Source organism: Lissotriton helveticus, chromosome 7 (assembly GCF_964261635.1).
Source record: "Lissotriton helveticus chromosome 7, aLisHel1.1, whole genome shotgun sequence".
Taxonomy (NCBI): domain Eukaryota; kingdom Metazoa; phylum Chordata; class Amphibia; order Caudata; family Salamandridae; genus Lissotriton; species Lissotriton helveticus.
The window spans coordinates 388194631-388208146 of record NC_136068.1 but is presented as its reverse complement, the minus strand read 5'-3'; the positions used below and the strand labels follow the sequence as shown (position 1 = coordinate 388208146).

At 44.1% G+C, this 13516-nt stretch overlaps 1 protein-coding gene across 2 annotated transcripts in view; it reads left to right on the top strand.

Moving 5' to 3' along the window:
* NFS1 (NFS1 cysteine desulfurase) overlaps window positions 1-13516 on the top strand; it is a 658188-nt gene that overhangs the window by 175459 nt on the left and 469213 nt on the right. The window lies entirely within an intron of this gene.

The window sequence follows — 13516 nt, the reverse complement described above, 5'->3', positions numbered from 1 at the left end:
TAACTAGAAGCATAACATACTCTTGGCAGACTGGGAGGCAGAGCCAGGCCGGGCCGGGCACTGTGAGGCATGAAGTAAGCGAAAGGTCAGGGATACAGGTGGGGGCTGTATCGCTCCTCGGAGAGGGTTCAGGAGACAGGAGCTGAATCTGAGTCCGGGCCCTTTTGAGGCCTAGAAACGGGGACAATTCAATGAATTAACGTGCACACTGTGAAACGTGGCAACATAGGTCTAATACTCGTTGCTTTCACGAAGACTGGAAACTGACATACTAGAGTTGGACACAACTATAATTGCGTCTTTAATCGATCAGAGGGGAATACATGCATATCGATCATGCACATATAACATAGGATGGGGAACACGTAGGCACATACAACATGGCAAAATTAACTTTTCCACATTCCCTCCTTGTGCCCTACGTTTCCATCAGGAAACATCTATATTCATGATACCATCTATCATTTCATATAGCATCATTTGCTCGTCTCGAATTGTCTTGGAACGGGATTTAGGACTAGGAATACAAGAGGTAGCACAAATGCCGCAAATCGCAGGGCCACATTGTATACAGAGGCAGCAACTGAATATGATCATTACTGCTATACCTAGGAATGACAATACTTTCCATCCCCAGGCAGATATAATACTCCAGAGCCAACCGGACCATGTCCAGGTGCCTGGATTCTGATGTAACTGATGGGCAATTTTGTGAAGTCTGGTTATAGCTGAATAAACAGACGGTGCGTTATTAGGAATGAAAATGCAACAACTAGATCCGATGACTCTACATGCTCCTCCTCTATCGGCCAGTATGACGTCAAGAACGAGACGATTCTGGAGCACGACAAATCTCATAGCAGATTGCTCTTCAGTTAAGTTACCTAGAGCAGAAGTAGTCTCATTCACTACTGCTTCAAGGGTTCTGGTTAACCTACGGATTAGCTTACTATTCTGGATAGGTCCTATAAAGAAGAAAAAACCTTTATTGAAGTCTTGATATTGTTCTAGAGTAGTTTCAGTTTGATCGACAATCGGGGACTCGATCTCCCTTTTATGTCTGACGTGTACTAGATGTGTGTTTCTGTGATAATCAGATGGGGCTAGAAAAACTGGTGGCAGTAGGAAGGCAATGTAACATGTTCCATCCCAATCGAGGGGCAGACGGACATATGCGGTCTGACCACAAACAAAATAAGAATGACGTGAGGCTTTGAAAACAGATTTCCCACTGTCACTGTATTTGACAGTAATAGTACAATCACTATGTCCTACATGTGCGGAACCATTCTTTCTGACACATAATTCGCCTTTGACAGGTAGTACTGAAATAGCAGGCAAATCTGGAGTGGTATCGGACTGAACATTCAGAACCATGAAATTCGAAGAATAATTACCTAAATCATATACTTCATTTTCTAGATCTAACCCTGTTCTATGGGAAAGACCTTTCTTGTCTGGGAAACATGTGCTATTCAGACGGGACATATCATTGGAGGATGACGTTAACGTGGACCATGCTCCACACGAACCATTATGTGAAAATGGATAAGGAAAGAGTGGCAGAACTCCCTTCGGTGTCTGAAAAGGGGGGAGTCGACCACACACCCAACAATTAGTGGCATTGCTGGTCTGGTGTGAATAGTGTAACATTCTGATAAATGTATTATTTTGCATAGCAAGACGATAGGATAGCTCGTGAGGAGGCAGATCACTAAATGTGTGCTCTACTGTAGCATTAGAAAACATATTTACATGTGAAATTGGAAAACATAAATGTAAAGCATAACTTGTGCAGGTAACCATTAGACTCACATATAATAAAAAACTTAGGACAATGATACATTTGATAGAGTTTTGACTAACTCTCTCACTATGGGGGTCTATCTCATACATGTCAGAAACCTGTCTAACCGTTTCACCCGAGAGGGACTTAGACAATTAAACTGGCTGACTTATTTTACTAGACCGAAGTTTCTTTTTATACTCCTGCTGCGGAGTTTCCTCTAACAGGGGAGGCTTGAGTTCAGAGTCTGTTTTTAGGCAGTCTTTAGAATTTTGGCAGTCCTTTGCAAATGTCTTTTCACGAACTCCATGGAATTTCTTGATGTGGGACAGGTGGACCCATCCTTTCCTGCCCTCTAACTTCACGGCGGTCCTTGTTGTTAACAAGACGAGACGGGGCTCCTTCCAACGGGGCTCCAGTGGACTTGAACGATCAAAATTCCGCACCAATACGAGGCTTCCTGGAATGACTTCATGCGGTTTCACCTCGGTGTTGTCTGGAAATGCGGCGGCAACCTGTGAACGACAAGAGTGTAGGGCAGACATCAAGGAAGCTAGGTAATCTGTCAGCATATTACTGGAAACGTCTGTAATACTGCGGGGTCTAGGTGTACCCCACATGTTTGGGGGGCGGCCGAATACGACCTCATACGGGGACAGACCTGATCTGGAATGTGCAACCATCCTCATGTAGAATAGAGCAACTGGCAGGGCAACTAGCCAGTCTACACCTTTCTCTTTACATATTTTTGCAAGGCGGATTTTCAGGGTCTGATTATGTCTCTCTACGAGACCGGCTGCTTCAGGATGGCGCACACAATGGAACTTCCACTGGTACCCTAACAGAAGGGAAACATGTTTCATAAGCTCAGATGAGAATGGCTGGCCGTTATCTGAATACACGACCCTAGGGAGTCCATAGCGGGGAAAGAATTCACGAACCAACTGCCTGGCAGTGGTCGCGGCTGTGTAATCTGGGACTGGGTATGCTTCTGTCCACCTGGACAAAGCGCATACAACTACGAGGACATACTTGAAACCTCGACATCGCTCCATCTGAATATAATAAATCTGGAGGACTTCAAAAGGGTGGTCAGGAGGTTGGAATCCACCTTGTTCCACCGGGACACTTTTACCTGGATTGAACTGACAACATATCATACAGGTACGGACTTTCTGCTTGGCTGCAGCTCGTAAATGCTTGTTGAACCAAAGGTTCTGAATACTGTCTAACATAGCTTTTTCTCCTAGATGTGCTGGACTATGTGCGGTATTAATAATGACTTGAACCATAGAGTCGGGGAGAAACCATGTGGCTTTTCCATTCGTCACCCATCCTTGATCTGTCTGGACCCCTCCTTGTTCGGACCATTTCTTGATTTCTTCGGGAGTAGCTGTGACTGTATGTCTATGACATCTTGTGTAGGGTCCTTAACTGTCATACAAGTAGTCGGATCTGGAGTGAGTGTCTGTGTCATGTTAACTGGAATGTCTGGGGTCTGAGCTGTAAGCTTGGCTGTTCGATCTGCTAGATCGTTACCTTGGGAAATGATGTCAGTAACTTTCGTATGTGCCTTGCACTTCATGATAGCAATAGCTGTCGGTAAATGTATTGCATCTAACAGAGCTTGAATAAGGAGACCATGCTGAATCTTGGTTCCATGAGAAGTCATGAAACCTCTTTCTTGCCAGAGCACTCCAAAGTCGTGTACGACTCCGAATGCATAACGTGAGTCTGTGTATATGTTTACTTTCATGTTCTTAGCACGTATGCAGGCTTGGGTCAGAGCGATTAGCTCTGCTGCTTGAGTGGACAGAGTGTCAATACGGTGTGTCTCTATAACTTCGGTTTCAGTAGTCACTGCATACGCGGCTACTAGTTCTCCTGTACTTGTTCTCATACATGAACCATCCACATAAAGTGTCAGGTCGGGATTAGGTAATGCAATATCTGTCAGATCTTGTCTTGGCTTTGTCATGGTGTTAACAACTTCCACACAGTCATGTGTGGCAGGAATTGAAGTAACTGACGGTAACAGTGTAGCGGGATTTAGAATGTTGCAGCGTCTGATTTCTATGTGTGGCTGGAACAGTGTTAATTCATAACCTGTTAAACGTGCAATGGTCAAGTGCTGAGTCTGTGTTCGGTTTAAGAGAACTTCCACAGAGTGTGGAACTTGTACTGTCAGGGAGTGTCCTAATACTATGGAATCACTTTGTCTGATAGCTAGTGCTGTGGCTGCAACTGACTTGAGGCACGCAGGCAGAGCCTGGGCTACTGGATCTAATGTGCTCGAAAAATAAGCACAGGGCTTGTACTGTCCTGCTTGATCTTGTGTGAGAACAGATAATGCTGTACCATCACGTTCTGTGACAAAAAGTATAAAAGGCTTACTGTAGTTCGGTGTTGCTAGAACAGGTGCTTGGCATAAGGCTTTCTTTAACTCATTAAAAACAAGTGTATGTTCCTGAGTCCAAGGGAGGACAGTCGACACGGCTGCCTCCTGTGTCGTTAACTGTATCAGTGGCTTGGCTAGAAATGCATACTGAGGAATCCATTGTCTGCAGTAAGAAGTGAGGCCGATAAAAGCTCGTACATCCTTCTGTGTCTTCGGCTGCGGAAGACTCGCTATTAACTGGATACGGTCTGGTGTCAACTGCCTACCCCACTTGGACAGTAAGTGTCCTAAGTATACCACTTGCTGGACACAGAATTGTAATTTGGAAGGGGACACCTTGTGCCCCTGCTCGGCCAGAAAATACAGGACTGTTAGTGACGCTCGCTCGCAGTCTCGTTCAGAACGGGCTGTGATCAGTAGATCATCGACATACTGGAGCAGGGCAGTGTCAGTTGGCATGTGAATATTGTCTAGTTGTCTCTTAAGTGCTTGACTGTAAATGCTAGGACTTTCTGTGAAACCTTGAGGAGCTCGTGTGAATTTATAGCTTCTTCCATTTAAACAAAAACCGAAAAGGAACTGGCTGTCTGGATGAATGGGAACACTGAAAAATGCGTTCTTGAGATCGATAACTGTGAAGAACGTAGCTTCAGAATCAATGGCTGTCAGTAGGGATGAAATATCCGGGACTACTGGGTACTGAGGTATGATACATTTATTAAGTTCTCGGAGATCAATCACTAATCGATAAACTGGAGGTGCATTTGGATCAGTACGTTTCATGACTGGAATGATAGGAGAATTACATACATTGGAGTCAGTTTCTACAACCACTCCTTGAGCAATAAGCTCGTCGATAATTTTGGATAAGGCTGCTACAGCCTCAGGTGGCAATCTGTACTGTCTGATTCGTGGCAAAACTATACCTTGCTTGAGAGTCACACGATGGGGTGTGATCTGCATACATCCTACATCAGTTGGGCCTTGCGCCCATAGATGCTGTGGTACATTCAATAATCTTGGATCAAAATCACGTAATACATAATGACCTTTAAAGTCTCTAAGGAACAAACGAACTCCTTCTGGGGAACAACATATAACTGCTCCTAATTCTTTTAACGTCTTGATACCTAACAAATTTTCTGGACATGACTTCGTAAGTAACAAATCAGTAGTTCGGGACAATGGACCAACTTCTAGAGAAACTGGTTTCGAAATTTCATTAACAATCGGTTTTCCTGAAAATCTAAGGGAAACATTTCGAGAGCCTGAGAGCGGAGCCCCTGGAACCTCGTCATGACTGATAGTAGTCCTACTTGCCCCTGTATCAATCAGAAACTTTCTGTCTTTCCCTAATACTTGACTGTGCACATAGGGACCCTCTTGATCTACAGGTATCTCGATGAGAGGCAAGCCTACCTCCCTCTCTAGGCTGTTTCATGAATACTGTTGATATTCTGGATACTCTGCCTGGGCATACTGGTACATCTGCTGTGTAACATGCTGTGTTGCAGCGATAGGCTGCGGCACTGGAACCGTCTGTTGTGCATTCTGTGGTGGCTGAGAAGTCTGTGAAACTTGTTCTTGTCTAGGCGGACGTGGTCTTTCTTTAGTCTTACCAGTAGCTATGTTGTGTTTCAGAACTGCACACTCGTTTATAAAATGACCTGGCTGTTTACAGTAATTGCAAGTCCCTTTAACGGGAGCTGCAGGATGACTGGCTTGATTCGGACCCCTCTTCTGACTGTCTTGCGGAACAGATTGTGCAACTAATACTTTCATTTTCGTGTCTTTCATACGTCTCCTTTCGTGTTCTTGCTCTTCCCTGATTCTGTTCTGGTGATACTGGAGCATCTGTAACATTTGTGACGGGGTATTAGCTTGCCAACTACTTTCGACTTTCAAAACTCTATTTTTAACTTGTGGACTTGAATTCTCGACTAATTTGGTAACAAAAAGATGAGGGTACGATTCACTACCTGTCTTCAGACCACTGTTAATAATAAAACATTTTTCAAATCTAGAATAAAAATCACTAGTGTCTTCATCCTGTTTCTGTTTACAAGCTGAGATTGCATCCCAGTCTTCCTTTTTCGTGGTTAGTAATCTTGGCAAAACCTGAATCAATAACTCGGGCAATTCTTTAACTTTACCCCCTAGACCGGTACCTGGTACTCGTGAATTATCTTCAGCTTCTAGAGCTGTCCAATCTATCTTTTTCTCTCCCACCTCCCATTCTTTTTCCTTGAGTTTTTCGTATACCCCTGCGGGCAACAGGACCTTTAACATTTTAATGATATCAGGATACGTGTATTCTCCCATACGGAGCATGTCTTTTAATTCTCGATGGAACCCTGCTGGATCTTTGTCATGACAGGGAATTAACTTTTTCATCTCTAAGAGTTCCATTTTCGTGATGGGGGTATAAACAAATACTCGTTCTAGATCACCACCCGTCGTCCTAACTGGGTGTACTTCTCGTAACGGATGCTGTCTATCTATGTAGAAGGATTTACTTTCTGGGGGTGAGACGTGAACAAAATGCGGATTCAGAAACGTTCTATATTTGTGGCGCTGTTCTAGAATGATACTAATTAAATCGGTACCTAGACCTCTCCATCTATACTGGAGTAACTCGTTCAGAACATCATGTAACGGACCTGGATCAGAATGTTGTCCCTCATACAGTGTAATGAGGTGCTGGATCATATACATACCCACCAGTCGCTGTTCGGCTGGGGGCAGTTTCAGAAACATTTGTGCCACTATTTCGTCTGGAAAAGTGGTAGAATCAGTAGTCCATCGGACTGCTGATCGGGCTAGTTCTTGTTCATGCATTGTACTGAGTTCGTTATAACCGATTCGTGATTTCAGAATGTGATCGGTAGCTTGAAATACTTGTTCGAGAGAGCCTTGTTCTGGTGCTGGAGGAGGGAACACTTTCTTGTGTTCTGGGCGTGAATGTCGGTCGGGAAGTCTAGTTCTACCTACATACGCTATTCTGGTGGGATTCTCGCTGTCTACCTCTTCAGTATCAGAGGCGTCTTCTTTCTCGGTTGCTTGTAATGCTTCTCGTTTCTCGTGTAACTTTATTATTTCCCTACGTATTTTCTTGTACATACTTTCTATACAGTTCTGGGTCTTGTGTCTTCCCTCGGCTATATGGTCACTCCATTTGGTCAGGACTTTCATTTCTTCCGGATCTTTTTCCGGATAATCTTGTTCTCTTATTAAACAATTAATTAAAAACTTTAAAAGCATGAGCTGGGTCTCGACTTTTCGTTGAGCCATGGCGTCGCCAATACTTCCTGGGTCTGCTAATGTACGGATGAAACGATATATTCTGTCTAGATAACCTTTCATATTGGGCAGGGTGTCCAAATATTCGGTCACCCGTCTTACACGCAGTGAATAGATGACCATATTATCATCACCTGGGACTGGATCATAACGGCATTCGGTAAGAGCTCGCTTGATATCTGCAACGGACTGATGCTTGGGCGAACGCTGTAACGCTCGGGCATGTAGCTCGATTAATGTCACACGTCTGTGCTGAGGCGGGGTTCCAGGAGGACTTCCCCCCGAGGCCCCTTGACTAGAATCGTCGACGGGTATTGTACGGGCTGGGAGAGTGACTGATGTAGCGGGCACATGTACTGTAGGCTGGACCGGGGGTACCGTAACAGGTGCTGTAACGGGTGCCCCGGTGACTGGAGGGACAGGAATTACATTATTTACGGGAGCTGGCGGAACAGGATTGGCATACTCTGGGACTGTGTCGTCCAAATAGGACGAGAGGAAAATATCAGCTGCGGTCGGTTTGTGACGTAGCTTAATCGGAACTAATGATGGCGGGAAATTACTGGATGCTTCCGGGGTTGCTTTTGGCAAGTCCTCGGCAAGAAGAGGATACATACCCTTAATAAGGGCATTTCTCTGTCTGTCTGGCTATTCGGCTTTAACTCGTTCACCTACTTCGATTAATTCCCTTTCTTGGGCTCTTTCTGAGGATTCCCTACTTAACTCTGTTTTTCTGAATTCCTTTTCTGTTCTTTTATGAGATTCTTTGCGCCATAACTCGATGGCATCCTTCTGGGACTGTCTGGATTTCTTTCTCCATAATGCTTCTTCTACTCGCATGATGCACTCGGCATCCCATGTACCTGATACAGGCCATCTATATTTCTCTTCGAGATGTCTGGTATAATCAGACCATAAGTCTAAGTACAATATCTTAAGCCATGCTTATGATACATAAAATGTCCTGGACTGTCCCTAGGCGGGACAGGAACTGCTTCCTCGAGCAATCCTTTTCTAGTTTTTAACTGACGTAATTTCGAGAATAGAGGCATGACTTAGACTGGAATCTGGACACAATACAATACACGATAAACACAATAATAACTTGAAAAACATATCACTCATACCACGACATTGAAAACACATGAAATAACATTTAAAATAACAGTTAGGACAGAATATTACCTGGAGTACTGAGAACAGAACACATGAATTTCTCGAGAACGGAACTTACTAGAATTACTAGATGCACTGCTGAAACAGTACGAAACATACCGGTCCCATAAAGAGACACGTCAGGACCCGCATCCACCTAGGTGGACACTTCGTGTTGGATTTGCGTACCCAAACCCACGGACCAGAGACAAATTAATTGACCCTGTCTAGATACTACCCCAGCAACGGTACTCACCGGGCAGCAAGAACGGAAGGCCTCGGACTGGACTGGACTGCTACGGCGACGGACTACGACCTTCGGACTTCAGTTACAGGTGGGCCTCCGGATACCTCGGACCTTGGACTCTCGGCTTGGGCTCTGGTCGGGACTCGCCGCGTTCCTCCACCGCCTCGTCTGGACGCTGGACCGCAACCTCCGTCTCCTCCGTGGGCCTGAGGGATACTTGAAGCAGAAATATCTGCACGTGCACGGTATGGTTCCGTCACGGCTGCAGAGGATCAGGGGGCCTGCGTGGCTTCTCCGGCGCGTGGGGAAAGGGCAAGTGCCTGTTCGGGCGCCATTATGTGGTAAATAAATAATTAATTACCGGTTCTATTTTTTAGGATACTCTATAAACAGATAGCTCAATAAATAAGAGTCAGGATTCGAGGTATCTTGAGTCACAGGCTTTAATCAGACATAAAGGACAGGAACAGGACAGCCTGCATGGGAATAGGATGGCAGCTGCCGGGGGCAGGATCTGGAATGGCTAGCAACTTTTAATATCGGTGCACAATATATATACTTAAACAAATACATTACATTCAATACAGTAGGCGTAGCAGTGGGCGTGATTCGTAGCAGTCGCGAAAGATAAGGGCAAAATGATGTAACAAGAGGCGTGTACAGGGCGTATACATAGACATGTGATGTAAACGTAACAGGATATGTCATAAATGGGGCGGAAACATGGAGGGGGCTACCTGAGGAGCTGGGACCTCTAACCTAGTGGTGCGCGCAAACGGGCAATGACGTGTTACCAGGGAGAACTGGGGGCTATGACTTCTGCGCTAGAAGAGGAGACTAAAGTCTGGAGTGTCAGAGCGACATGTACCTATCTTATATCTGGTATCTAGTGTTTAGAGAACATGTTGATAGAATCCAAAAGTTATCAGGGCAAAGGCTACTTGACTCTAAGGCTGGTGCATACATTATTCTACATGTATTGCGTGGCGAGGAATATTCTATGAATATTAATACAGTATTTCTCTTACATGGAGACATAAAGGCTAGACCATGAAGGGAACTATTGATGCGATGCAGTAGCTTAGGAATGCAGAGAAGGAGGGCTGGACTGATAACTAGAAGCATAACATACTCTTGGCAGACTGGGAGGCAGAGCCAGGCCGGGCCGGGCACTGTGAGGCATGAAGTAAGCGAAAGGTCAGGGATACAGGTGGGGGCTGTATCGCTCCTCGGAGAGGGTTCAGGAGACAGGAGCTGAATCTGAGTCCGGGCCCTTTTGAGGCCTAGAAACGGGGACAATTCAATGAATTAACGTGCACAATGTGAAACGTGGCAACATAGGTCTAATACTCGTTGCTTTCACGAAGACTGGAAACTGACATACTAGAGTTGGACACAACTATAATTGCGTCTTTAATCGATCAGAGGGGAATACATGCATATCGATCATGCACATATAACATAGGATGGGGAACACGTAGGCACATACAACATGGCAAAATTAACTTTTCCACACTGCCTCCACAGTCAAGTCATCACATAGCCTGAATTATGGGAGCACAAGCCGCTTTTCTTTCATACAGTTGGTCCAATGCTTGTTGCTCTGACATAAATACACAGCTTTAGAGTTAACAATGCCAAAATGGACTGAAAACACCTCAAGTGGTCTTAAAATTCTGGGAAGAGGAAAAATATACTGTAAGCTTTCCACAGTGGACTTTTGTTACAACTTCACGGGTCTATTATTCATTAAATACTGTTTTCAGAAAGTGTGCAACAGTCCATAAAGTTGCTCTGCATATAATGTTAATGACTACTTGATAAAAGCTCGTGAGCTGATCTGGGCCTAAACCTATGGCTATAAATGCCCTTCAGATGAAGAAACCTTCAAAAGGACTTTACAATAGACAGGAGACAATCCTGCTCCAATTAAAGCTTTTGTTGCTTCTTTTCTGGGGCCTTCACCCACCCAAGCATTTCCATCAACGAGACCGTGCTTCATAGGAGTCATCATTTTCAGACAACACCATGTCAGACCTCAGTTAAACCAGGTCAATTTGACGGTCCACTCCAGTACATTTTGGCTGTTGTGACAAATGCACACAGTCATAGATATGTTCCTCATTTTCATTGTAAAGTGCCACGTCCTTAACCCAGGTATAATAATCGGGGGGAGCTAAGCATTAACCAAAGGGTATTTCCCTTGGTTAGTTTCTACAAAAACGAGTTGTGATCCACATAATTAGCTGCATATCTGCACACATCATTGGCTTGGGACCCACTGTTCCTAGGGATACTTTTCTGTTTTATAAATATTCTGGTTTCTTAATCTGAGGATTTAGCCTAAAAATATCTTCAAGGTACATTTTGACCATTTGATTCTGTAAAGGCCTCTGCAACAGTTTCCATAGACCTGGATGGGAATTAAGTAGTCACTGCAGCCTTCTATTTAAATACCCAAATGTGGAAATAATAGGAACATAAATCTGTTTTTTAAATCTATGAAAATGCTCTTATCCAGGCCCTAGTGACATAATCTAAGATGTGCTTAGCTCTATGTGGATTGTGGAGGGCTTTTTGGACACCTTAATGATTCCAAGTTTTCATTTCAAATGTTAGGACAGAAGAAAAGGAAGCTTTGCCATTCATGTGAGGTCAGCTATTGTGTTGATGGTGAAATATTACTCCCTCCTTCCGTGATAGGGGATCTTGCCTGAAAATAAGGCCCTGTATCTTTGCTGTCTGGGACATCTGGGTATCGAATCGGATTGTGCCACACACTGACTCTCTAAGTCAGAATCACAATGCTGTTTATTCGGCTGCAAGCAGCCATAAAAGCATGCAGGATATGTGCAAAATAGCAATGAAATAGATACAAATTATTAAAAACATGCGAATATAAAATACATAATCAGGTTTGGGAAATTAATGACTAACAATCTAAATAAAACAGGCTGGATTAAACAAAACCGAAATTAAACCGGAGACATGTGCTAAAATTAACCTGAAATCATCGACCTCCTGGAGCGGACTGCAATTTTTAGAAACAGAATCACATGTCCACATGTTTCGTCATCTGGTAATGCCAGTAAAAAGTTATATGCTTGCTTACAAAGCCGTAGTTCTCTAAGCCTTAAAAATTGTATGAGGGACTTTATGGTATACATTTTATAATATTCACAAAAAAGAGAAAATGTACCATAGTTTGTTTGTGCAAATTAGTACATGAGCATTCTCTAAAGTCAAGTTGGGGTTAGTGTTCTGCTGGAAAGCAAAGACAATATTTCACCATACCCGCCCGGAAGATAAACAGTAAAATCCTTTCTCAACTCTTATTAGTATTCTGCACATAGTTGGTAGAAATGGCCCCAAGATTAAGATATAAATAATTCTTGACACTTGATTTTTGTCTTTCCGCCCTCACACTCTCTTCTTTAGCTCGCTCTAGCAGCAAGACTTTCACTTGCTTTCTGACAGGGGCTGCCCGCGGCTCTCAGTCTAAAAACACATCAGCTGTTCCAGTGGCTTCCAGGGATTTCTTTACGTACGCTATCCAGGGGATCAAAAGACCCTTATCACATGCCAAACATTCTAAAACTATATGTCTAGTTAATTTTGCTTCTTCTGAGCTCCAGATACTTAGCCACAAAAGAATTGGCCTGCTACAAATAAAATCATTCAGAAAGGCAAATCTTGGTTCATTGTGGCAAGTAAAACTAGAGGTTGACGCAGGGGATGACAATACTCTCCGACAGAAACTATTTTCCTTCCTATGGAGGTTGGTCAAGTCACCCAAGCCACATGTGCCTGTCCCATAAGTTGCTATAGGAACACATTGTGCCAAATATATTTGCGAAAAGGGTGTAACAACCCTCTTTCGCTTTGGTGACGGAAGACTTAGCAGGGAGCCAACAGCCTTGGGGAACTTGGTCCTACTTTTTTTAGTTTATTTTATTTTGCATTTGTATAGCGCATAAATCACCGAAGGTCTCATAGCGCTTGCGGAAAGAAAAAGCTCCCAGCTGGAGACCCACATAGCAGATAGGCAGGGCTAAAAAAGCCAGGTTTTTAGTTGTCTACGAAACCTAAGGTAATCGGACTCTGTCCTTTTCTGGAGGGGAAGGGAGTTCCAGGTTTCAGGGGCTGTCTTGCTAAATGCCCTGTCGCCATTTCTGGCTGTGCGTACCCTCGGGATGGTGAGAAAAGATTTGCCAGAAGATCTAAGCGTTCTTGCTGGTTTGTGGGCCTTTAGCTTGCGTTCTAAGTATGCTGGACCGTGTCCATTGATGGATTTATGGACCAGGCAGCATAGTTTGAACTTAATACGCTTTTGTATTGGAAGCCAGTGCAAGGTCTTTAAACAAGGCAGTGATGGGGTGCGGGACGGCATGTCCAGCACCAGCCTTGCAGCGGTGTTCTGAAGGACCTGTAGGCGAGCCAGGAGAGTGATATTTATTGAGGACAGAAGTGCGTTTCCATAATCAATCCTGCTGATAGTGAGTCCTTGTAGTAGGGGCATGCGAGCTGAGAGGGGTATCCATTTAAAGATTTTCCTCAGATTACGCATAAGGCCAAAACCAGTTCGCACTACTTTACTTATATGGTCAGACATGGATAGCTTATTATCGAT